Source organism: Heterocephalus glaber, unplaced genomic scaffold, assembly GCF_053883595.1.
Source record: "Heterocephalus glaber isolate CG9 unplaced genomic scaffold, H.glaber_assembly_v1.0 deba00000768, whole genome shotgun sequence".
NCBI classification, from domain to species: domain Eukaryota; kingdom Metazoa; phylum Chordata; class Mammalia; order Rodentia; family Bathyergidae; genus Heterocephalus; species Heterocephalus glaber.
In genome coordinates this window covers 11461168-11489117 of record NW_028258162.1, presented here as the reverse complement: position 1 = coordinate 11489117, position 27950 = coordinate 11461168, and the positions used below count along the sequence as shown (strand labels likewise).

The window sequence follows — 27950 nt, the reverse complement described above, 5'->3', positions numbered from 1 at the left end:
AAATGTGGATTCCTGGGCCCTGTCCCGCAAGGACAAAGAAAACCTCTGGGTGAAGTCTGAGAATATGCATTCTAATTGGCTTTGACTTGTTCCTGTAGCCCAGAGGTGTTTTCTGCAGAGGTCCCTCCTCTGTTAGAAATGGACTAGTACAATCTTTATTGGTGATTTATATTGTGCAATTAGTATACATCATCCTTTAACATGAAATGCATCCACGGACAGATGGCTGTCCAGTAAGTACACTTAGTGATTCGCCTACTGCTCCTCAAAATAGCCACACTCAGAGTGCCTGCTTGCTCAATTACTCCACTTGTTTTTATCCCTTATGTCATAAATGAAAGTGATAACCGATTCACAGTTAATTCTGAAAACATCACACAGGGCCGCTAGCCTGTTATGGCACTGATGTTTATTGTTACCCCATATTCACTTGCAGGCAAATGTAATCAGCATTATTATGTGCATATCAAGGGTCCAGAACCACATTATCAGCAATGGCTTTATTCCTAATGTAATATTAGGAATGCATGGCCATAAACTCAAATAGAAAATTAAAAAACAACACTTTCATCATGAATCAATGGATTTATATTAACAGAACTGCAAAAACAAAACAAGCTAAAAAACAATTTCTTCATAAATCAAAGCATTTGTATTAACAGTTAGCAAAAGTGGCATTGTAAAACAAAGGGACGTCTGAGCCTCTCTAGCTCTTCCTTCAGGCAGCCTCCCGATCTCAAGTCCCTGCTTTCTTCTCTTTCCCAGGAGTTGCCAGTGAAAGCATCAGAGCTGGCCTTGAGCACATGAAGTAAAGGAAGCAAACTGGGAGGGCAGAGTACGGCGGTGACCGGAACGCAGAACGTGGCGTCCACGTAAGAACGTCAGACACTTCTCACCACAGAATAATCAAGGTGAATCATGGGACCCGAGACAATGCCGCACAGTGGGGCAGAAACACTCAGGCTACAGGGCAAGAAGATATTTTCATAGGAAATTAATTTTTCAAACAGACAGAAAACAAATTTCCCTTTAAAGAAACGTTATGGAAGACTAGAAGAAACAGATTTACAGGACCCTGGCCTGTAAGGATGCACACAGTGGGTAATAATGTTATTTAGGCGAAATGGCAACTCTTAACGTCATGTAAATCAGAATTATGTGTAAATTAGGATTAACATGAGGCAATTAATATTTAAAAGAGAAAAAAGTACCCAAAGGAAATATATGATGGCAGAGTAAAAATGAAAGACATTTGGAAATGGATCAAATTAAAGAAATGAAGCAAGAACAGAAGATATTGACCATATATTGACAATTGTCAATGAAAAATAAATTCAAGTAATCATTTTGTTGTGCTTCCCTTCTTTGTTAAGTAGTTGTGCTCTTTAAAACAGTTAGTTCCCTGTGATCATTGTGCTAGTAAGCCCTCACTGTGACATATTTCTGAGATAAGCATCACACAGGAGAAAAGCTTTCTTTGGGCTCACAATTGCAGAGGCTTCAGTTGGTGGTCAGCTGACTCCACTGTTTTCAGGCTTGTGGCAACCAGAGGCATCGGCAACTCTGTAAGATATCTGCAGACATGCTCTGTGCCCAGCAATGTGGCTTCTCCCTGATGCCTTACTTGAGTAATCAGATAAAATAAGGAATCCTGTTACTTTGCCATGCAGTGTCTCTGGGGGAGTCAGATTCTTGAGTACTATTTTATATATATTTGAACACAAGTAAGATTTTGTGAATCTAAAAAGCAACACACAGGTGCATTACATAGACTTTGAGGTAGAAATAAGAGTGGTAGATGTCTTATGTAGTTAAAAGGAAACAGAGATGACCTCCTAGGATAACTTTGTGAATTGATCTAAAAAATCTATTTGGCTATCCAGGCAAACGGTTAAGTCAGTCACTTGAGCCTGAAATATCTAGGTGCTATATAATCCCCGGATTTCCATAGTGTGGAGGTACTTGCTGCCTGTATTTCTTGGGTTTCCAAGCATCAGAGTTCTTTCATGTCTTATACATGTCATGTGGGAATAGCTGTCACTGCCTTGGCAGAAGTCCTCACTCAGTTCCATGCCATACCAGGAAACTCTTAAATCCTAGCTAGGCTTTGATGCTCATGGAAAAAAATTAATAGGATTTGTGGTGCTAAAATGTATGACCATAGTCCAAGAATTATCTTATTTTTTTTCTAAATTGAATCTCTAGTTTTGCAGTTTATAATAGCACCAAGATGTTTCAATATTGAGAACAAGGAATGCCAGGTCTCAGTAGCTAGGGAAAGTATCCATCCACTGCCCCTGTGACTTGTATCATCCCTCCTAAGGCTGGTGACTTCAGAGTTTGCCCTGGGAATTTCTGAAGATTGGAATTTCTTCATGCAGCCAGAATCTATCACTCAAGTGGTGACTACAACATGTGGTAACATATAGACTTGTAAAAATTCTTTTAGCAATTTTTCTGTGAACACAAAAGAGACCTAAATAGATAATTCACATGAAAGGACAAAAAAGACTTATGCAAGACAAAAATTACTGTGCTGGTAATCTCGGGAGGCCAAACTGTCATTCTTCTCACATCAAATTGACACATTATTAAGATAATTTGAAATCTTGGTGAGCATGCCATAAAATAACAGACCTTCCCAGTGAGTGCTGGAGGGAAGAAGAAATATCCTTTGATCTGGTAGCTCCAGTGCAATTAAATTGTTCCAGTGGGGTAATTATAGATCTGTACTATAATTTACATACAATGATATACACCATATTTTAATTTGTAAGAGTAAAAAATAGTAAGAAGCTAAATACTTAAGAATGGAATTAAACAAATTGTGAAAAGTTTTCAGATGAAAATAAAAAGCAAATTATACTAAATCATATAATGGAACACTATGCCATCATTAAAAATGGCTTCATTAATATGTATGGATGTTGGCAAACATTATCTACATAATTCTAGATGATTCTAGAAGAAAACTCAGGTCACAAAAGAGAGTATTTTGCCGGGGCTGTAGCTCTTCTGTGGAGCACCTGCCTGGCAAGCACGAGGCCCTGAGTTTAATTCCTGATACAAAAACAAAGCAAAACAAAACAAAAAAACAAAAGAGAGCATCTTCTTTGTTTTGTTGTGTTTTTGTTTTAATATACACATATATACTTGTACATGCACACACACATAGAAAAACCTGGCACAAAATGTAGTGCAACATCAATAGTAGTTATCTCTGATTGGTGAGATTACAAGTAATTTTGTACTTCTGACTACTTCTAATACTTTTTCAATATCAGTTTACAATATCAGCTTTTTATAATTAGAAACAATGAATATCATTAAAATGTCTTTCTAACCAGAAACAAAGTATAGACAAGTATTCTTAAAGGAGCTCATATAGGGAGCTATAACTCCATGGGCCCTGCATTTGTGACCCTTTTTGAAGACAACAGTGACATGGTGCATACGCTCTTGTCTTCCCTGGAATATCTACATCAGACCGGCAGAACATGAAAATAAGAGGCAAGACATTGCAACTTGCCCTGAATTTGCTAAGAAGTGCGCTTTTCAATCCCTGAAACTTTATTAAAAGCTAATACCTGCCATGTGTTGTGAGTCCTGTAAACCCAGCACTCTAGGAGGATGAGGTGGGAGGATCACAAGTCACATCCAACCTGGGCAGTTTAGCAACTTTGTAAGATCCTGTCTCAAAACAAAAAGCAAAGAAAGGGCTTGAGATATAGCTCAGTGTGAAGGTCCTGGGTTCAATCCCCAATGCCCGCCCTAGCTAATACCATTCAGAGAATTCAGAGAAGTCAGTGAATGTTCATCGAGGCTCCTCCATCAGATGATCTGAAAAATAAACCTGTGGCACCAGGAAGCTGAACAGTGTCCTCTGGTTTCTCTGATCTATTGATATGCAGATGACTTTAAAAATACTCAGAATTAAGTAATGAAAAACTGTGTTCATTCATCATATAATTGCTTCTTCTAATACATGTGGTCTTGAATTCATGAGACTATCCATAGAAGCCTCCACGGAAGGGCAGTGCTTACATTAGATGAGAGAGAGGGGTGCCAGATCTCATTATCAACCAAAGAATCAGGTTGTCCTGCCTTTCTCGAGTCGTGAAATCGAGGTACTCTGATGGTCCGAGTGCCAACCACAGACGTGCGGGAAGACCTAGAGGGACCCCAGAGCCTGCCTCATCCAATCAGTCTCTTTTGCAGATGAGGAGGCCCATGGCAGGTGAAAGGCCAGCTGGAGACAAGATCAGGCCACACGTTCACAGCTTTTGAGATGAAGGTGCTGGTCCTTGTTCCTTCGGTGTGAAATGTCTTCTTTGATCTGTTTCACTTATGTATCCAGCTGTGGAATCGCCATTGACCACAGCAAATGAGCCCAGGCGATGATTCTGGTAAATATCATGTTCTCTAAAGACGCCATCTCCCTCAGCAATGCATTTTTATCAGCACTGATAGATAATTTCCACTTCAAACATTATAAAACACCTTTTAGAGTTAATTCTAAAGGACTGAGAGAGCATCATTTCCCAGCGTAACCTCTGCCACCAGAAGTCAGACGTATTTTATGTACTGTTTTAGAAGATAGTGACTTTTCCAGCTAACAGCCAGAGGCTTTTCAGAGATACCAAATGTTGACTACATAGGACTTTTGTAGCTGCCTGTGAGAGATCATATGTGCACACACAAAGGCTGTAACACATCCAAGTAATAATCAACCATATCATAGAAAGTAATCAACTACATTTCAAAAGAAATTAGAAATATTTTAAGGTGGGGGCAGGGCAAATATAAGCACAAAATATGTATAAAATAGTTCACATTTATTGATGATGCTGACTACTAGCTTTTTATACACACCTCTACAATTAATCTTTATAGTGGTTTGTTGAGGTAGATGCAGTTATTTTCCTTGTTTTGCAGGAGAGGAAATAGACAGAAAGGTTAAATGAGTTGACCAAGGAACAGCCAGAATTTTAAGTGTGACAGTCTAGCTCTGCAGTCCTTGCTTTCAATAAGGAGAAATACAACTTGTGAAGTGAGACAGAGTAGCTGAGAATTCAGACTAATGCCCTGAACAGTGTGGGTCAGCTGGCTTGATCCGACTGTTGGCAAACTCACTTCACTGTGGAAGGTGTATTTACTTAATTGGAGGACTCACTGCAGGAGCCATGTGGAAAAGGTACAGGAGAACGTGTGGAGCACTTCAGTTTTCCTCTAGGCCAGAGATGGCGAACCTTTTAGAGAAGAGTACCCAAACTGCAATCAGAACCCACTTATTTATGGCAGAGTGTGAACACTGCCATTAAACCCAAATACTAAGGTTTTAGTTTAGAAAAAACAACTCATACATTAACATTTTCTCGTAAAAGAAAAACACAAGAGCAGAGCTTTCAGTCATACAAACAGCTTTTTGTTGGAAGGTGGAAGTTTGCATTTGGCGTGCTTTTGCACAGTTAATGTGATCTTCGCCATTGTGTGCACTCTGATAAGCTGCCAACCCTTGGCTTGGGCGGTTTGGCTCTCATGCAAACAGAGAGGGCTCTGCGTACCCACTCTGCAACATGTGCCACAGGTTTGCCACCACTGCTCTAGGGCCTCATCATCTGATAGAGGACAAAGGCATCTAAGTCTTGACAATAAAAAGCACAATAATAATGACTGTTAGTAATCAGTAGTGTCCTTTGGCTTAGCTCCGTCTTGCGTGCTTTCTTATCATTGTGCCTCATCTCCTACATTTTTATTTTATTTTTACTTTTTGGCACTAGGTATTGAACCTGAGGCATTTGCACTGAGTTAAATCCCCAGAACTTTTTTAGGTTTTTGAGACAAGGTCTTGCTAACTTGCTAAGTTGCCCAGGCTGAACTCAAACTGGTGATCTTCCTGCCTCCAACACTCTTGGTTGGAGGAATTTGCTACTCGGTCTACATTTTTTGTTTTTCTACTTTTATCAGTACATGTTTGCAGTACATAATGATAACACATTTTACTCTCTCTATATTTGAAAGATGAAGAGAAGGTGATAAATTTTCCAACCAAGATACTACTAAGTGTTTTAGGATTGTGTTGCCTGAGCCTATAAAATTTAAGTGTAGTAAGTTCAATATTATGTACAAAGATGGAGCCATAATAAATATAGCACGTTAGTCTTTCCCATCCCCTCTCAGCCACAGTGCAACAGTTGTGTACACATGGTCGTGATGAAGAATTTTGCCAGCAAATTTGTAATTCCCTGAGTTCTTTCTCAGTTTTCCCAAGCTCCAGACTTTGGCTTCCCGTAAGATATGAATTCTGACTGCCTGAGTAACTACAAGATGGCAAGAAAAGCTTAACTTTCTAGAAATAGTCACTCAACAGGAATACTGAGTGTCTGCATAAAGTTTCTGGTCCGGGGATTCAGTGATAACCAACACAGGCAGCTCCTGCTGGCGGTTTCCAGTGGTAGAATGTGGCATACTGGCTTTCAAGAGCTGATAGCTGTGTTCTCAGGGATTTTGCTGGCTGTTAGGCAAGAATGTGAGTGGGTCAGGGGACTCTGAACCTCAGAGACCCTAAGCCTGAAGAATTGATGGTTAAACATTTATCAGCACTTGAGTGGCTCCTGTCCTCATGAGACGTATGCTCTTAGTGGGGAAGTTTCTTAAAACGTAATTTTAAGGGTGATGTGTATTATGAAAGGGGAAGTCCACGGTACTGCAGGAGGGGTGACAAGGAATCTAGCTTAGCTAGCCCCAGGGTCGCTTAGGAGTAAAAGTCAGCTACATTTCTTCTTAGAATGTTCTCAGCATTGATCTTTATCCCATTTTTGAATTCCATTTTCTTTCTTATAATATATCTCTTATAAACATAAAATACTTCATTCTATATCTATCTTATAAAAATAATATATATATCACATCTTATAATAATATAGTGGTATGTAGGCTAGGTGTAGTGTAGAAAGACTTGCACTCACAGTATACCTAAGTAGGCTGTTTGGCTTTGGGCAAGTCATCTAACTTCCCTGATCTTTGGGTTTCCATCAGTAAAACCAGAATAAGAATGATACTTTGTGGCACTGCTTTGATGATTAGATCTATTAGATGTATATCAAAGTGACTAAATCCACATAAGTGCTTAAAACATGGTAGTTGGGATTATTTTATTCATGCAGTTGTTTTTATTCAAGTTACTAGGTTTTAATTAAGTACCTTGGGGAAAGAAAGTATATTTTATTTTCAGCATACACTAGCAGTTGACATGTGATACAAGTTTGTTGAATTAGTTCATTGTTAATTGAATTAAATTGCCCCTAAATGTCTATTGGTGAAGAAAAATTAGTGAGTTATTTTTTTTCAATTCAAATGTAGAATATGCAATGCTTTCCTATGCCAGGGTCAAAGATGTATTTGTTTTAAAACTAAAATAAAGCAAAATACTAAAAAAACCCTGTATTTAATTTAACAAATTCACTTGGCAATGATAGCCTTACTATTGCATCAAAATTACTCAGAATATTGCTGCATCCTCACTGTGACCTTGGTATTGCTGACCTTTGCTTCTCCACTGGAGAAAGTTCCAAAGAAACAGGTTGTCCTATTAGGAACGCCTTTCCTCCATATCCCTTATTTCCATATTCCAAATGTCTTGTCTAAGTCATTTAAAAATACTGTAGGAAACTGATTTATAGAGTCACACAATTTAAGAGCTGCAAGAGATCTTAGCATTCATGCTTTATTTTGCAAGCAACTGATATGAAAAGTCACATGGTGAGGAACAATTTTTGCAACGGAATCAGAACTATTATTTTTCTAGTTTAAAAAAAAAGTTCAAGGGAAACAAGAAAATATGAATTAGAAAATAGTCCATGAAATACATATGGAGAACAAAATTTACCTCTCTGTGCTAGCACTGAAAAATATAGCAGATAAAATGTAAGGAGAATGAATAAACCCAACAAATTAAACGCAAAACTAGACTAGCAGAATACAAAAATAGAAGAGGAAACTTGTTTCCATTTTTTTCTTTTAGAATACATCTGAATGTCCCGATGTGAAGCAACGGGCATTAAGCCGTTTTTTGTAAATTGCCTCTTTCCCCCATTTTTAGTTCTAATCGTGCTGTCTTTCTTGTGTTTGAAAGCTAGACCCATGGCTGCAAACGCGACACACTTAGATAGAGAAGGTCCTCAGCAACAGGCCTCCCTCGTCGCCTTGCCTGACCCTGTGTTCCTTAACCCTTTCCCATCTGAGCCTACCGATTGATTTTATGTTTCTAAGCAATTGATTTCTTGGCCGGGGTGCGGCAGCCACAGGTGGGGCAGCTGACAGGCTCCGAGGGCCTCTGCAGCTGCTGACAGCGTCGGGCTGGGCCTGCGCACAGGACAGCGGCCTCATCCACGGCCCCGCCGCACTGTCATTCAGCGGGGACAAAGGGCTCCACCAGCGGGTCAGGGCCCGGTGGGGAGGCGCTGGAGGGTGGGAAGTTCGCACAGTCAGGTTCCCTCCCCAAAGCCCCGTATTTTCCCCTCCTCAGGCTGGAGGGAAGGATGGGGGGGGGCAATTTTGTGACAATGGGAGGGGCAGCGAGAACTTGCGATTCCTGCCTGTGTTGTACTTGGCTTCACTCTATCAAAGACAGTCAAGGGAGGGGGGGACAATTATAACGATTAGAATGTAGCTTTGATGTCAGTAAGTACTGAGTACGGAGATGGCAGGGCTGACACCGCCCCCTCTGCAGAATGCAGCTTGCAGTGCATTTTCGGAGAGGAGTGAGGTAGGCACCCTTAGGGAGGGGGTAAAATCAGCGTGGCTTCAACTGTAAAACAGGCATTCCCTAGGACCCGGATGGGCGGAACAAACGGCCCCAAAGCAGGAAGATTTTAAATATTACCTTAAATTGTAATTAGCAAAGAGTTCCGATTCAGGTAAATGGTTGAGGTGGCAATATTTTGGGGAAATATCTAAAGCCTTAGAAAGAAGTTTGTCCCTTCCTTGTCTTGTTACTTTGTTACTAGTTGTTCTTGAGAGACAACTTATTGTCATCTGAAGGGACCTGCCCCCGTCCCCCGCAAAAAGCAGTATACCTAAGGTCAGTTCTACTCTGATGAATCAAGTGCGTTTTTTTTTTTCCATTCTGGGGATGGAACTCGGGTCCTTGGGCTTGCGAGGCAGGCGGCGGCACCACTGAGCTAAATCCCTGGCCCATCAAGTGGATTTTTAAAGAGTAATCTTTAATGTATTTGTTGGACTTTCCTCTGCCTCCCCTCACCCCTTGTCTTTCGGAACTCAGCTCAGGAAAGTCCCGTGCACAAGACAAGGACATCCAGTTCTGTTTTAAAACCAAGCTTGGAGTAGACCACACAGACAGCTCACCCACCCGCATCGCCCCTGGAGCACGTCCAGCCTTCTGGTCCCTCGGTGGGTGCTTTTCTGTCTTCTAGGAAAGGAGACAATCTATATGGAGATCAGGAAGTCCCTAACGGGTAAGGAATTTAAATGCATATTTGCTCATAATCATATAAGATGACTTGCTAACCTCCTTCACAGCTGATGTTTAGACGGTGAATACACTTCAATAAACATTTCTTTTCTCTACATTTAGACTCAGAATTAACATTGACTGGAAAGAATCAGAGATAATGTAAACTTAATAAACAATTATCTCTGTCTAAACACTGACGGTCTTTAAGTGGTTCCAGACAGATTCAATATTCAATCAGCCACATTCGTACCAGGGAGTGGGACAGTGGGGCAGGTATTTTGGGTAATATGGCACTAAATAACTAAATTTACCATGGATTATATGTGTGATAGACATACATTTTCAGGGTCCTGATAATTGCAAGACAATTGTATGGAGATACTGCTTCATCTTCATAACTCAATTTGGTTTTTTATTCTCTGTGTCTAATTCCACACTTAGCAGAAAAATCTAACTTAGCAATTTCTGAGATTTTCTTTTCCCTATGCAATTGGGCGACTTCTCTGTCAGTCTACCCATACATTTTATTTTGTTCTCTACTCTGCATTCCAATCCAAAGTCTAGTTCCACAGTTCTGAAATTCAGTCAGATGAAGGTTTTTGCCCCTTCTCCACCCTTTCTTGGAAGGTAGAGAAAGAGCAGCCCCCTCTAATATTCAGGGGATATTTATCTGTCAGTGCCTGAGGACTCACTGTCTCACGTCTTTCACATTAAATGGCAATTGTTTTCCCTCAGACTCTGCCCTGACTTTAGTTCTGAGCCTATAAGAAGCCCATGGCTGTCAGTGAACACACATGATACATCTCTGGGGTATGTCGACTACCAGAAAAGGTACCCAGTGAGCACTACTTCTCACTAGGTTCCTCAACATGTACAACGATTTCCCTTGGCGTCTGCCCCCATAGCAATTCAAGGAAGTTGGTGTCTTACACTCCCAAATCCACTTACAGGTGAAAGAGTCTGAAACAGTTTCTATAATCATGGATGTTCCTTGGTGTATCAGTCCAGTTTGGGTTGCTATAACAAAATAACCAAAGCTGGTATTTTGTAAAGAAAAAGGTCACACTTACAGGCTGCAAGTGCACCATTGGGTGGTCTCATCTATTTAGCCTCTGGTAAGGGCTTTCTGGCCACATCACAACATGGAGGATAGCATCATGACAGGAGAAAATGTAAGAGGAAGAGAGCACCCATAAAGATAAGAAACCTAAGAGACTCAGGGGCAATGCCAAGCTCCTCAGAACACATTCGTGCAGGAATGCATTGTGCCTGGAGAATGGCGTGAATCTCTTCTATGAATGATACTCTGTGACCCAACTACCTTGTGCCAGGCTACATCTCTTAAAAGTTCTTCCACCTCAAGACCACCACACAGAGAACCAGCATCAAGCACATGGACCTCTGAAGACACATCCTTACTTTAACTGCCCATGAAGGGAGAGTCCTCAGGTGAATCAGGCAAGAAAGAGCCATTCTCCTTACATCAGAACATGTGTCTTGTGAATACAGACTGTTAAGGATTTATGGTATGAGGGCTCATGCTACCATAAAATATATTCATAGGTATTCATATTAGTGCAAAGTATATTATAATACATATGCTCTATCATCTAAATTCAAATAGCAAAATTAAAATGAAAAACTCAGGCAGTTCTGTTTAGAGACATAATTTAAAGCTCCATTTTTGTAAAACTGTATGGAAAGCAATCATATGAGTCATCCCATGGCTTTGAACACAATACATGTATGAGTTGCTGACATCAGAAGGTGATGAGCTTGCTGAAGGGCTGCTACCAGACATGATGACTGGGACAGTCGGGGAGCAAGGCTGCAGGAAGGGAAGAGAGGTACAGCCCCAGTGTGCTCCCCAGGCAGGCAGCACACAAATAAACCATGCTGAAGAAGCTGGGAACCTATTCTTGTTCTGAACAAATATGTAAATCCAGGCCTGACGTTTGAGAACCAAGACTGGTACTTCCCGGTTGGTTTGGGCAGGGCTGGTGATGCCCCCTAAGCCTGCCACTGAAGGATTTCCTCTGGGGCGAGGGGGCGGCTCTTTTGCCCGGTGACTGCTCAGCACTGGACTGGAATCACCAGGGCAGACTGAGGCTTCGAGTGCTCCCCTTGCTCTTTCTGTGGCCCCAGGGTTGGAGTCAGGGAGTAGACCTGGGCCACGGACATAACTGCAGAATCTCCTACAGAGCATAAGGCTTGGTTTCATTTTTTGCTTTTTCATTACTTGATTCTCTTTACTAAAATACTAAATATATCAGAACACAGAAAAGGATTCCCAATGGCTACCTATTGTTTCAACCAGGATTGCTACAACAAATTGCCACAGACTAGGCAGCTTAGACAACAGGCACTTCTTTCTCTTGGTTCTAGAGGCTGAGAAGTTGAGATCAGGGAACTGCAGATTTGGTTCCAGGGAGGACCTACCTCCTGGTTGGCTGGTGGCTACGTACCCCCCGTGGAGGCCAAAGAGCAAACTTCTCGTCCCTTTATAAGGACGCTGATCCACTTGTGTGGGCTTTGCTCTTAGGACTCAGCCACCTCCCCAAGGCTCTGCCTCTTAATATCAGCGACATCGGAATTTTGGAGGGATGCTAACAGCCATTGACTCACTGACTGAGCAAACGCACAAATAAATGCTGCTCAAGCTTTGCATCTCAAGCCCCTCTCCCTCTTTCTTCTACTTATGGTTCTTTCTGCTTCCTGAATTCCAGCGCTGTAGTCTGACCTGAGTAGCTGACCTTGCAGGTTTAAACTCTTGAAGGAGCTGTTGGTTTTCAGTCAAGCCTCCGTCTATAATTTTATCCACCAGTTTCCCAATTAACTTCACTAAGATGACCAGAGGTGTGTGCGTGTGTTGAAGTAATAATTATCAGGTGAGTATAGTCACTTTCTTTTCTCTTATATCTTCATTAATTTAATAAGTTAATAGCTGACCATTTTCTCCCTATATTCCTGTCAAGTTCAAAATTTGTCATAGAATTAGCCCCATTGCTTGTTGTATTTACCATGTCCACAAGCCAATCCCGGCCCTCTCTCCCACCTCCCGTGGCTAAACAACGGCAAGAATGTCAGGCTGTGCAATGGAGGATGGTCACTGCTGAGTCCACGTCTTCTGGAGATGGGCAGCACAGTCTGCCACAGCTGGCTTGAAACTGCTCAGTGAGACCGGACTGTGCACATTTTCCCCACACTGGGCTCAGAATGCACTGATACACTGCTAGGTTTCAACTGCCGGTGGTGAAAGTTTTTATGCCATAAAAATTGGCAAATATTGCTTATCATGGTTTGCATTGCTTTCCTCTCTCCTAGATTCTATTGTTAAATCTTTACCAGCATGCCCCTGGATGCCTAGAAGTACAAACTACCCAACTGGCTTTTTGTGAAATGCCCTTAAATGCTGACTTTCCAAAATACAGCTAGGAAGACAGTTTTGGATGGAATATGGTATGTGAGGAAATGCAAGGTCAAATTCAGATATACTAGTATCCAATGCCTGCTAGCCTCTCTTCCATCAATTTCCAGCCACAAGTGAAAAGAAAGCACTGCTTTGGTCAAATTAGAAAAATGTCTGAGACTAAACATCTTAAAAGTGAACTGGCTTATGAAAGGCATAGTATTGGTGAGATTTCTGTCTGAACATATGACAGCATGAGAGATAGTAAAGTAAGGTCAATTAACAAATGTCTATTAAACATTTTTACTGGAGTCCTAGAAGGTACAAGGAAATTCAAGAGATAGTATGTGTCATTGCAATGATCTTGGATTCAAGAGTGATAACAAATGTGGTTGAAATGTACCATCAAGCTCTTTGGTGGCTTTATACTAACTGGCTATGTGATCTTGGCTACAGATGGATCTCTTTCTTCACCTGTAAAATGAGACTTCTGCTCTCTGAGATTACACTCCAGGTGTAATTTAGTTTAATGATAAAAACTTAGTAGGTTCCAAATCTAAAAGAAATCATTATGATGGTAATCTTTTTTGTATTTGTGTGAATTTCTTTCTCCCTAGATTGTTAACTTCTTTCAAACACAAGTAATATGTCCATCTTTATTTTCCCATTGATGGACACATTGGATATTTAGTGAATGTCTGTTGAATGAATATATGAAAAATAAACACCCCTATAATAAATCAGAGAATGTGTAAACCAGAAATTAGGTATGGGCTTATGGAGAAACTGACATATGTTATTGCACTTTCCTATCTGATTTTCATAGGAACCTCACTGGAGTAAAAATGTATGCTTGATTCTGGTCAAAGTCAGAAACAGGGACAAGTTGCTGAGAAAGGATGTTCTTTTGTGAACTTTCTTTGTATCATAAAAAAATTTTTTTTGGAAATTCCTAAATCCACTTTGTTTTTATCAGGTAATTAGTAATCTAGTTTGAACTGTAAAGATCTTGCAGTCTTCAGAGGCAAAGATGCTGAGCCTCAATACAGCAGCTAAGCATGTATTTGCAGTGGTATCTTTATGGCACTAAGATTGTGTGGAATTTGCGCTGGGCATAGTGGGTTTTAGGCACTTGCTTGGCTAAATAAAGCACTGCTACCAAGTTGTTGTCTTTCTTCTCTTTAGTACTGCAGGGCAAAGATCTAATGGAGTGTTTTCATTCACTTTCATTGAACTGATTTAACTGATTCGAACTAGTAAGGAAGCCTTTAATCACTAGAGCAGAAGAGATGCCTTTGTGCATCATAAATGTAGCTAAATTTATCTTGCTTTACAATAAGGCACATACATTTCTCTTTTTTGCTGTGTAAATGGTTAAATCTATCATGGTTTGCTTTGCCACTCAGGATTAGGGAGAAAACAAGTCATTTATCCTCAAAAGCTCCCAAGAGGCACACAGAGAGCTGTGCTGCTGTTAAGTATATTTGTGTAGCAAAATGCACAGTCATTTTAAAGCTAGTGACGTATGTAGAAAATTATTCACTTCCTTTCTGTCGGCCCCTACCTTTGGATTTCATATTTCTTTTTCCTTCACTTCCTGTGCAGGCTGACTCAATGCTGCCCTCAAGTGCTGTCTCAAAATATGAGATCCGGAAGAAGAAAAGCAAGGCAAAGAGCCACTGATCATCAGAAAGGAAACGTGTCACCAAAATCCACTGCACGTCTTGAATTGCTCTTCCTGTTGCTATTTAAAAGAGATCATATTGCAAAATAAAGTCAACTCAAAATGTTTTTTGAGATCTTGTGTTATACGCAGAGGATACATAGGAAGACTATTCAAGCTTTGAAGGCTTTTAAATTAGACAAGAACAGAATAAAGGTTAAATAAAAACCAATTAATAAATATCTCCAGGAGCTAGTAGATGAACTGTGCAAAGAGTGATAGCATAATCTAATCTGTAGAGCTGACAGTCAAAAAATACAATATGGGAAACCATTTTCCAGGCACTGTGGTAAATTCTTTACACCAATTGTGGAATTTAGTCATGCAGTAACTCCATGAGGTAGGCAGCAATGCATCCTTTTTTTTACCTGAATGAAACAAACTTTTAGTTCAGAGCAAGCTCACCCAGCCATGATGTACCTGAGCTTGGCCTCTGTATGTCTCCCTAACCCTAAAGCCTTTGATTTTATTTGGAATACTTTGTAGCCACAAGATGCTTAGGGAAGAGAGTAATCACTAGAGTAGAAGTGGCCCCAGGATTTCCCAAGGATGCGGGATTTGATGGTTTTAAAGGCCTTATAATACTTGGAAAATGTTGAAAGAAATAAAGTGAGGAGTCAGGGAAGCAAGAACTGTGGAAGTGAAGGAAGATGCATTGTTTGATCTGGTCACTGGATCAAGAAAGCATTAACCTGTCATATTTCTGGGCCTGGGACTGAATCCTAGTTCTGTAACTTACTAAATATGTCAGTTGGACAAGGTCATATACTCAGATCCTCTGTTGCAAATGAGGGTATAACAATACTCTTGTTGGGTAACAGATTCTTATGAAAAGTCTGTTCTATTGTGAGGACACCATCAGCTCAGTTCTCTTCTTTCTTTTTCCTCATGGAGACAAGGATAGAAAAGTATAGAGGTTTGGATCCAGAGGGTCAAGGCCTTGAAAGTCAGACAGAGGTTTGATTTCAGAACACGGAAACCAGGTGAGAGATTTTATAACATATACAGGCTACATGAGATGCCACAGCTTCTTAGAGTATGAAAATTATACTTCCAGATATACAGAATACTTTAGTTTCCTTCCATAAATGTCTGTGATCTACTTCCTCCAATTCCGGGAATGTAGCTGAGAAAAATGTAGGAGTCTAAGATTTAAAAAGAAACATTACCAAAGCTCTACGGCCGTCCCGGGCCCCGCACATGCCATGGTGAGGTCCCAGGGGCAACTTACAGCCCCACCGCCATCCGACAGGCTCCAAGCACGATGAGGCAGGTGAGACAAGCAGCTTGAAGCTACACAGCCGTCCCGGGCCCCGCCCACGCCACTGTGAGGTCCGCTTAGCAGCATGGGTGCCTGCAAGGCCCAATACCCCCCCCCCCCCCGCACCTCTGGCCTTCTTCTGGCTTTTCTTCTACCTGGTCCCACCTACACTACAGAGGCACAAGAGATTATAAAGACCCTTGTCCTGAGCGCCACAAGATAGAGCGGAAGTTAGTAACAGAAAGAGGGCTTCTCAGGCTCCTCGATGAAAACTGAAGCTCAGTGGAAAAGTAAAGAGAATCTCTACGATACAGGCACATGAGACCACTGTACTTGGTCTGCTGCTGGCTTGCTGAGACTCATTGACTCATATATGCACAGGGATTCCTAAGTGGCTTACTGGGACAGCAGAAACATACCCTGAAGGAGGCCCATAATTTCTAGTGCTATTTGCAAAAAAAGAAAAAAATTTTTTTCCCTCTTATTTTGAACTCTTAATTTTTACTTTTTTTACTCTTCAAATTTTAATTTTCTTTCTGTTATCTTTTATTTCTCTCTCTCTCTCACTTGTTCTCTTGCTGTCACACATTGCTCCTCATCTCCCCATTTGTTCCTTTCTGGACTGAATTCGGATTTCTCCCTTATTGTTCTTTTGTTCTCTTTTTCCTTCTCTTATCATTAGGTTTAAAGGAAAGTAAATTTGGTATCTAGCCTCCCTGTTGCTGTTAGGTGATTCTATTCACATCTTTGTTCTTTCCTTCTGCCTTTCTCTCTGGCCTTTAACAACTTTACTTAAGAGTTTGTGTGATCTTTCTGTGTCTTCTGGCCTCACTGCTAATCTTACCTGTTCTTTCTACCTGTCCCTCCCTCCCCAACTCCTTTTAACTCCCCACCCAAAGGGGAAAGATGCTATATCGAAGAGTTTATTCATTATAAATTTATGTTGGATGGTCCTCGGTTTTAATTTAACTTACATAGTTAAATGTGATAGATTAATAACTACCACAAATTGTCATTTTCTGAGCTGTGTCTGATGCTGTGGTATTGCTGACTATGTCATTTGGGCTAACATGTTGTGATTGATCTAATTAGTTTTCCTTCTTGGTATAAGGAAAATAAAATAGCCCGAGAGTCATTAGAGTCTCAAAACCCAAACACAAGCTATATCTGGAAGACACCTCTGAAAAGCAATCATTCCACAAGGGTTTTAAACACAAGCAACAAAGATACCTACATTAAGCAATTTTGAAATATCAACCCAGGAATTAAACCAAGGACAGTACCAAAGACAAAAATGAGAAGACACTTCAGCAAAGCACAAACTCAGGGTTCCATGACACAAAAAGGAAATTCAGGGGGAAATGAGGTGGAAAAGTCTGATAAGCAACAACTTGGACACCCTGAACTGATAGCACAGGAAGTAACAAAGCAGATACGTGAGGCTCTAGAAAAATTCAAAGCAGAAATAATCTCCCAGATAAATACAGACATGGTGAGCAGAGTGAAAGACATGATTAGAAGCTCTAGAGCAGAAACAGATAAGAAAATAGATGAGATCAGAAACATGCTGGAAGCCATGAATGCCCAGCATAAGAAAGAAATGGAAAACATGATCGCCCAACATAAGAAAGAAATAGAACCCATGAAACAGATTCAAACACATATTCAAGACATTAAAAACTCCATTGAAAGCATGCAGAGCAGACTAAGAGAATCTGAAGACAGAATATCAGATATAGAAGACAGGATTGTGGTTAAGGACCATGAAAACAGAGATTTCTTAAAGATAGTAGGGACTATGAGAAATCAATCCAACAGCTGCTGGATGATGCAAAGAAGAATAACATAAGACTCATAGGACTCCACGAAAAAAACAGGAGAAAGTACAAGTGACATAAAAAACTGTTCACAGGGGTAATAGTAGAAAATTTCCCAGATAGAAGTAGAGAATTGGACATACAGATAAGTGAGGCATATAGAAATCCAACCAGTCATGACCAAAAAAAATCTACACCTAGACATATAATATTCAAGATCCCAGAAACCCAACAGAACAAAATTCTACAGGCAGTTAGAGAAAAGAAAAAAAATCACCTACAAATGAAAGCCCATCAGAATCATGGGCAGATTTCTCAACACAAACCCTCAAATCAAGGAGAGCCTAGAGTGAAGTATTTCAAGCCCTAAAAGAAAATAACTTCCAACCTAGACTGTTGTATCCAGCAAAATTATCTTTCAAAATCAATGGGGAAATTAGATACTTTCATGACAAAGAACACCTGAGAAATTTCATGAACACCAAACCAGCACTCCAAACAATTTTAAGCAATAACCTAGAAAAAAACAATGAAGTTCACAACTCCATGAGGCCCAGCAGAGAGAAGGCACCATGCAAGGTAAGACACTGAAGTGAAGGGCGGGGGGGGGAGATAAGAAATAAAAGAGCCAACCACAATAAAACATCATGACAAGGATGAGTCAGTATCTGTCGATTATAGCTATGAATATTAATGGCCTCAATTCACCAATCAAAAGAAATAGACTGACAGAATGGATTAAGAAACAAAACCCAGCAATATGCAGTATATAAGAAACACACCTAACTCAAAAGGAAATCCATAGACTGAAAGTAAAAGGATGGAAAACAGTTCTCCACACAACAGGAACCCAGAAAAAAGCAGGTGTAGCAATCTTATTTGCAGACAAAGATGTTCACTGCATACTTGTAAAGGGAACAATCTAAGAGGAAGAGATGACAATCCTAAATATATATTCACCAAATATGAATGCCCCCAACTATACAAAACAAATAATAATGGACATGAAAAACTAAATAAGCACTAATACAATTGTAGTGGGGGACCTCAACACCCCTCTATCACAAATAGACAGATCAACTAGAAAAGAAATTAACAATGAAATTCTAGAACTAAATGAAGCTATTGAACAAATGCACTTAATAGATATTTACAGAGTGTTCCACCCCACAAAATCAGAATGCACGTTCTTTTCAGCTGCACATGGATCATTCTCCAAAATAGATCACATGTTAGCTCATAGGACATATATAAGTAAATTTAAAAGAATTGAAGTTATTCCCTGTATATTATCAAACCATAGTGCAATACAATCGGAGATCAATAACATAAGAAACAGCAAAACTCCCACAAACACATGGAAATTGAACAACACCATCTTGAACAACCAATGGGTGACAGAGGAAATTAAAGAAGAAATCAGACAGTTTCTACAAGTAAATGATAATGCCAGTACAACATACAGGAATCTGTGGGACACAATGAAAGCAGTTCTATGTGGGAAATTCACAGCAGTGAATGCCTATATTAGGACAACAGAGAGAACTCAGTTAAATAACCTAATGCAGAAACTCAAGCTCCTAGAAAAAGAAGAGGATAACAAACCCACAGCTCATACAAGAAAGGAAATTATAAAGATCTGAGCAGAAATCAATGCAATGGAGACTAAGAGAACAATACAAAAAAATCAATGAATCAAAGAGTTGGTTTTTCGAAAGAATAAATAAAATTGATAAACCTTTAGCCAATCTTATCAAAAAAAGGAAAGAAAAGGCTCAAATTCATGCAATTAAGAATGAAAAAGGTGAAGCCACAACAGATTCAGAAGAAATTCAGAGGATCATCAATACCTACTTTGAGAACCTGTACTCTAATAAAATGGAAAACACAGAAGAAATGGACAGATTCCTAGATACATATGAATTGTCAAAATTAAATGAAGAAGATATAGAAATTCTAAACACTCCAATAACAATGAGTGAAATTGAAAATGTAATAAAAAATTTACCAACAAAGAAAAGCCCAGGTCCTGATGGCTTCACTGCTGAATTCTACAACCTTTTTAAAGAACTATTGCCATTACTCTTTAAACTCATCAAGGAAATTGAAGGGAAGCAAGGCTTCCAAATTCATTCCTCGAAGCAAGTGTGACTTTGATTCCAAAACCAGGGAAAGACCCAACCCAAAAAGAGAACTACAGACCAATCTCCCTAATGAACATAGATGCAAAACTCCTCAACAAGATACTGGCAAACAGAATACAGAGGGTCATCAAGAAGATCACACACCCTGACCAAGTCGGGTTTATCCCAGGGATGCAAGGATGGTTCAACATCCATAAATCAATAAATGTAATACACTATATTAACAGAGTCAAGGACAAAAACCACATGATCATCTCAATAGATGCAGAACAAGCATTTGACAAAATCCAACACCCATTCATGATAAAAACGCTATAGAAAATTGGAATAGAAGGTCTTTATCTCAACCTGATAAAGGCTATCTATGAAAAACCAACAGCCAACATCATACTAAATGGTCAAAAACTGAAAACTTTCATGTTAAAATCAAGAACAAGACAAGGATGCCCACTATCACCTCTCCTGTTCAATATTGTTCTGGAAACATTAGCCATAGCTTAGCCATAGCAATTAGAATAGAGAAAGAAATAAAAAGAATAAAGATAGGAAAAGAAGAAGTGAAACTGTCATTATTTGCTGATGATATGATACTTTACATAGAAGACCCAAAAAACTCAGTCAAAAGTCTTCTAGACCTAATTGACAGATTCAGTAGAGTAGCTGGATACAAGGTCAACACTCAAAAAAATAAAATAGCCTTCTTATATGCAAATAGCAGACCCATTGAGAGAGAAATTCAGGAAGTAATTCCTTTTACAATAGCAACTAAAAAAATGAAATATCTAGGAATCAACCTAACAAAGGAAGCAAAAGACCTCTACACTGAAAACTACAATTCTCTGAAAAAGGAGATCGAAGGGGATATAAGAAAATGGAAAGATATCCCTTGTTCCTGGGTAGGAAGAACCAGTATAGTGAAAATGGCCATACTTCCAAAACTACTATATAGATTTAATGCAATATCGATTGAAATTCCAACAATATACTTCACAGAACTAGAGAAAACAATCCAAAAATTCATTTTGAATCAGGAGAAACCTAGAATAGCAAAAGCAATTCTAGGCAACAGAGACATAGCTGGAGGTATCACAATCCCCAATTTGAAACTATACTACAAAGCTACTGTGATAAAAACAGCATGGTACTGGGAAAGAAACAGACCCAAAGATCAGTGGAATAGATTAGAAGATGCAGAAACAACTCCAGACACACTCAGCCACCTCACCTTTGACAAAGTAGCCAACCACCATCATTGGAGAAAGGATAGCCTATTTAATAAATGGTGTTGGAAAAACTGGATTTCAACCTGCCAAAGATTAAAACTAGACCCATACCTATCACCGCGCACTAAACTAAGATCAAAGTGGATTAAGGATCTAAATATTAAGACAGAAACACTAAACTTGCTGGAAGATAATTTAGGTAGAACTCTTGATGACATTGGCATAGGAAAAGACTTTATGAACAAATCTTCAGTAGCACGGGAGCTAGCACAAAGAATCAACAACTGGGATCTCATCATATGAAAAAGCTTCTGCACTGCAAGAGAAACTACCAGCAGAGCCAAGAGAAAATGTGGAATGTGGGAAGAAATATTTAGCAGCTGTACCTCAGACAAAGGTCTACTATATCAAGAATATATGAAGAACTGAAAAAAAAAAGACCCCCCAAATTCAAAGACCCAAATCAAAAATGGGCATCTGAAATGAACAGACATTTCTTAGACAAAGAATAAAAACAGCAAATAAATATATGAAAAAATGTTCAACATCATTGGTCATTTGAGAGATGCAGATGAAAACAACACTGAGATTCCACCTCACCCCACAAAGAATGGCTGCTATCAAGAAATCAACCAATAACAAATGCTGGAGGGGTGTGGAGAGAAAGGAACCCTTCTCCATTGCTGGTGGGAATGTAGATTGCTGTAACCACTGTGGAGGTCAGTATGGAGATACCTCAAACTACTAGGGCCAGAGGTCCCATTTGACCCAGCTATTCCCCCACTGGGCATCTTCCCCAAAGAATTAAAAGAATCATACCACAGTGATATATGTGCACCTATGTTTATAGCAGCACAGTTTGTAATAGCTGAAGCTTGGAAACAGCCCAAGTGCCCATCAACTGGAGACTGGATAAAGAAGATGTGGTTTTTTTTATAAAATGGAGTACTACTCAGCTATAAAGAATGAGAAACTGGAGACATTTATAGCCAAATGGATGCATATTGAGGCCATACTCTTAAGTGAAATAAATAGGACACACATGTGTAAATACTGAATAGTTTCTCTAGTGTGAGAAATTGAAAGTGTAAATAAGGATTAGCATGATTAATATGAATAATTGATAATTTAAAATATGAAAAGGTCCAAGGGTTTGGGGATGGAGGGAGGGGAAAGGGAAAGGGAAGAAGGGAAAGAAAAATTATGAGAAAGAAAAAAAAATGGAAACAAAGTCTATGTAAATAGGGAAGGGTGGAGGGGGTGAAGGGCGCAGAAGTAATAGGGGAAAAAATAAGAACTAAGATACATTATGTTCAGGTACAAACACCCAATGATAAATGTAAATGTATTGTATGCCTAAAATATACCAATTAATATATATATACACAAAAGAAATTTAAAAAAAGAATATCTTAAAATTTTTTCTGAATGGAATAAAATTTTTTAAATAGTAAAAAAAAAAAAAAGAAAAAGAAAAATTACCAAGGTCCTTCTTGATCAGCTTTAGAGCTCATTTTTTTGAGTATTTCTAAGTCTTTCCTTGCCATGTATAAAATTAGGCCTTATCTGGGGAAACTCAGATGATCCCTTTGTTCCATTTTGCTCAAAAACTTCCTAAGCTGCCATTGATGTCCCAGGGTGCTGAAGACCACCAGGCCTTACTCTGCGTCATGGCAAATCTCTTCTGGCTTAGAAAGCATATTATCAGCGCTATTGAGTTTAGCACTTTTAGAATTGCTACAGCTCTGCGTGCAGTGATATCCTGCTGACCTTCAGCAGTTAATTTGCTTTTGTAAGTTCCTACGTTAGGATTGAGCTGTGACTCAGGCTGTGCCTGCATGGGGAGATGGAAATGAACCTAAGCGATTTGGTCATCTGCTCTAGACTTCATGGGGCCCTTTCTGCCCAAGCGGAACTTTTGTTCTGCTGAAAACTGTAGCAACCAACACATTCAGCATCACTCCAGTGAAATTTGCTTGAATTTGCACAATCTATAACTTCCCCTGTTAAAATAAGTTTTTATTTTGAAAGATGACCCAATTGGTCTTTATTTACACTCTAGCTGAAATAGTCATTTAGGTCTTTTTACTATAGGCAGTCAGTTCATGAGATTTCTGCCTTTTTGTTAGTCAATAGTCTATTCAAAGAGCACTTTTTGTGTGTGTGAAAGTTTTAAAGAAAAGGAATGGGGAAAAAAGGAGGATGAGGAGGTTGAGGGAAAGCTTTGTTTTCTGTTTTACTCTCATCTTGAAGGAAGATGCAATTTTGATACTCTCTATTGCATTTAACATTCCCTGTGGAATTTGTGAAATTTGGTGGAATATTTCCAATCTGTTCACCTTACCCTCTTTTATTTCTCTTCTTACAGACTACATTCCATGGCCCAGCTCTGTAACTTCTTGCACACATCACAAAATCTCTCTCACTTCTCTTGCCTTCACCATGCTCTTGGGAAAATAGAGGATGCACAGGGAGACTTGGATTCAGCCTCCTTCTCTGCCTTGTCCAGTGCTGTATCCAAAAGGCTAAATATGGTTGGAAAGAAACAACCATCCCAGCTGTATGCTTGTGAATCTGTGAACCCGAACTCCAAGCAGGTCTCAGGATTGCCCTCTGATGCTGGTCACATCACTCTCAGAAGCCTATTCTCTTTTCTAAGTCTTCTCCTTCCCCCTCTTCACTCTCAGCTGAGTCCATTTATTGTCCCCAGAGGATGAAATGATCAGAAAAGACTTCCACTTCTCCCTGCTTTTGAACACACCAACCTCTGCCCACAACTCTTTCCTCCTGTGACAATGGATAAACTAACCAGTGCTCTCTCAGGACACGTCTTCCTACTGTACACTGAATCTCATCTCCTTCTCCATGATGATGCTCCTACTAGGAAATTAAACCCAGACTTTTGTTTCCTCTCCTCCCTTTTAAATTCATGTGCTACCGCTTTGTTTTCTTTTATATCAAAACTTTCTGAGGTATCTCTGCTAGTCCTTCACACTTCCTCACTGCTGTGGTTTGAACATTGGTTTGGGGAAGCCTGTGGCTGAAGGCTCGGTCCACAGGTGGTGCTTTTAGGATGTGGTGGAGCCCAGCAGGAACCCTCGTGTCACTGGGAATGGGTCCCCAAGGTGGAGGGTGGGACCCCAAAAGTCCTTTCCCGGCTCTCTGCCTTCTCCATCTCTGGCTTGAGATGTCTTTGTTCCTCCTCATGTTCCCACCACGATGTGCCACCCTCTGCTGCCCTCATAACAGCATTGAGCCAATATAAGCACCACACCACTGAGCATCCTCAATTATGAGCTAAGTAGACCTTTTGTCTTTATAACTTCCTCATCTTGGATATTTCATTTGAGTAATGCAAAACTGACTGATGCACGCACTTCCCATGCCCTCTTGAATACATACCAAATGTTCTCACCTGGTCTTGCCAAAAACTCACTCCTATCTAGGTCACAAGGACTTCCACGGACTAAAGCCAGCTCTTAATCTGTCCTCTTTCCCAAGATCTTTTGGCAGAACGGTCCCTCTTCTTTGATAACTTTCTTCACTGGCTGTAAAAGTTCGGCCCTGTCTCATTTGTCCACTACTCTTTTCTTCCCAGGCCTTTGGACTTAGATTAGAAGTATACCACCAGCTCTTCAGGATCTTCAGATTGCTGACCGCATATCTGGGAACTTCTCAGGCTCCATAATTATGTGACCCAACTTCTAATTCCTTAATATACATATTATATACGTAATTTTATAGACATGTAAAGTTATTCTGATGACTGCTAATACCCACAGAATGCACAAGCACAGGGCTCAGCATACTTTTATTGGCAAATGAATTTGCAGTGACTATGGCTGTATTCTCTCATAGTTAAGATAAACTCCCCCTATTTAGATGTATCCATAAACATTTGATTAGTAGCATCCTTTAGTTGCTTTGAGGATACTCTACCTATTGATTCATATATGCATCAAGGTCACCTTGAACCTATGTGGAATTATGTTTAAAAATATTCTAGTTAAGAAGCATGATTTATTAACAGAATTAGTAACTTTATATGATGCATCTGCCCATCTTGTTTTAGCTAAGAGACAAACTCTGCTCATTCCAGAGAGCCTGACTATTCAGCAGTTCTATTGCTTTTTTCTTTTTTGCACAAGGGATCAAAACCAGGGCCTCTTGCATGCTTGGCAAGCACCATTGAGCTACATCCCCAGGACTTTCCTTTTTCTCTTCTTTTTGTTTTCTTTTGAGAAAGCATTTCTTTATGTCATTCAAGCTGGCTTCAAACCTGTAATCTTCCTGCCTCAGCCTCCTGAGTAGCTGTGATTGCAGATATGTATCACTATGCCAGGATTTCTTTCCTAATTTAAGAAGTTTGATCAACTGTTTTATGGATTGTTCTCTTTATTGCCATTAACTTTGATTTCCTCTTATTAACTAAAATTAATACTTTTAAATAAGAAAATTTAAATTAAGGTGCTGCAAATTAAGAATCAATCAAGATCTCTAATATTTCTCCTGTATTATCAACTGAAATGATAATTTGTTAAGAGTAGACCATTTGTGAACTGCTTGTGTCAGGAATTTTCCATTCTGGGCTTGAGAAAGAAGCAATCTCCCCCTTGATTTGCTTTTCTTACCCTTTGCATTTGCCTCTAAAACTTGAAAAGCACATCACATTTCCCTAGGGTCTTCTTGCTCCTTCCTCAGACATGGGTCCAACAAACTGCAGAGACTGTTCCTCATTATCTGGGTCATCTGTGCATCTCTAATCACAAAACGCCAGCTCAGAAAATAGTAACAACACAGAAGCGCTGTCCTGCTTTGGCACCACTACTCACTGAGAGGAAAACTAATACAAAGGCAGCAGAAACAATTATTGGCAAGGGAGTTTCTTGTGAGAGAAATGTGCTGGCGAGCCCACCTCTGCCAGGTTACTCATGAAATGTGGCTCTATGTTTGCATAAAAATCAGTTGCTTGAAACTTAAACACATTTTTTCCACCAAAGTTTTAATCATGTTCCCACATAAGTTTTGGTCGAGTTGGTATCAAAGAATAAATGCTGAAGTGAAAACAGAATGAGAAAAAGAAAAGGGAGGGAGGGAGAGAGGGAGGGGGAGATGGAGAGGGAGAGAGAGAGAGAGGAGAGAGGAGAGATGAGAGAGATTTTATCACTATTTCTTGAGTACAAGGTAAGCCTAAATTAAAATATTTGGTATTTTGGCATTGAGTTTTCCTGCCTTAGTTTTGGAACCCTTCTCCATACTGCCTTGAGCCCTAACTGTCTTTCCTACTCAGGTCCCGTCTTTAAAGATAACCAGAATTCAAATCTACATCCCATCCTCATCACATTGCTTATTCCCTTGGCATATCTTGGTTTCCTTCAGGCACTGGAAGCCATGCAAATTGATTAATTACTTTCACAGTTCCTAACATCCCAGAAATGGTTTCATCTTTTTTTCAAAAAGAGAATGAATATTTTTCTTCAATGCATTTTTTAAATCAGTGAAATATCAGGGTCCTAAAATGAGAAGAGAGGTTTTGGAGATTTATTTTGCTTAAGCTATTTCTGCCTGTCTTAGTATTATTCTTTCCTTCTGAAATCTATGAAATTTTCAATCACCTCGCTGCACCTCCACAGCAAGGAGAAGTGGAACAAGAGGTGAGGACAGCAGTAACACCTTCTCTTTGGGTTAATGGGTTGTTTCTAAGGTCTGTACTGCCTGGCCTGGTTTGGATGTGTCCCCCAAATTCATGTGCTGGAAACTCAATGCCCAAATTCACATGATGATGATATTTTGAGGTGCAGCTCATGGGAGATGATTAGGTCACAAGGGGCCCCACCCTCAGGAACAGGAACGATTAATCCATCCGTAAGTTAATGGATTGGTGGAGTGACAGTTTATCCCTGGAGTGGATTAGTTACAAAAGCAAGCTCTCTCCCTCTGTATCACCGTGTAATTAAGAGGCAAGCAGGCAGGCACCAAATGCTGTACAGACGTTGGCATCATGATCTTGGGTTTCCAAGCCTCCAGAACCAAGAGCTACATAAACTCACTATAAATTATCTAGACCATAGACTTCAATTATAGCAACTGAAATGGGATTAAAACATTTGCCTAGATTCCTTCAGCTCTGACATTGTCCATGTACAACTTTCCATCCTGAAAGGCTAAGTACTTAGGCTTCTTTTCAAATCCTTTCTGTAGCTTCATTAAATAACTACTGTCGGGAAGAGTGAAGGAAATTCCAGGGGAAATCTAGCTTACTTAGTGATTAATTGGGACTGGTCCATATTTAATCACAGCTCTCAACTCAGACTTTATAATTTAAACTTTGCTAATAGTCTTGTTGATTTGTCAGACACTTCTACAGTATCTTTGAACTAAGAGCTTAGCTTATCTTTGGAATTAAGCATGCTGCATTACCCTCAGGTCTTCAATTTGGTGTGAATCATTCAGTCCCTAAATCAAACAATGTGTCAGGAAGCAAATTGGTTTCCCTGGACCTCAGTCACTGATAATAATGAGCCAGAAAATTCCACTTTAACTTCTTCAAGATAATTCCCCAATGCCCACCACAACCTAATTTCCATAAATATCTTTGAGGCCTAAAAGAACCTAAATCATTAAGGGCTTTACTATAGTAGGAGATGCTTGACATTTAATATTCGTTTTAGAAATAAATATGTAACCAAAAAGGCAATAATTCAAGTACCCTGCCCCAAATCACATATCTTTGGTGTCTCTACCACCAACTGTTCATTAGAAGAATATCCTATTTATCCATGATCATCAACAGAGTTGGAATAGCAATTTGACATTAAAATTCAATCACAATTTCTTCAATTACAATTTAAGTTTGCAGATCTGCCTTAAACTCTTAGGCTGTGAATAAGGTCCCACA

At 39.7% G+C, this 27950-nt stretch overlaps 1 protein-coding gene and 1 long non-coding RNA gene across 3 annotated transcripts in view; one reads left to right on the top strand and one right to left on the bottom strand.

Annotated features, from left to right (window-relative positions):
* Positions 1-27950, bottom strand: part of Myo3a (myosin IIIA) — a 420268-nt gene that overhangs the window by 346629 nt on the left and 45689 nt on the right. The gene's annotated exons all lie outside the window — the stretch shown is intronic.
* On the top strand, positions 1489-14659 carry LOC110344896 (uncharacterized). 2 transcript variants are annotated; one of them, XR_002387829.2, is made up of 5 exons: positions 1489-1565; positions 2324-2418; positions 9284-9476; positions 12202-12363; positions 14490-14659. It is a non-coding gene; the product is annotated as an uncharacterized LOC110344896 (long non-coding RNA). The 2 variants fall into 2 exon arrangements; XR_015449684.1 differs by lacking the exons at positions 1489-1565; positions 2324-2418 and adding an exon at positions 8647-9082.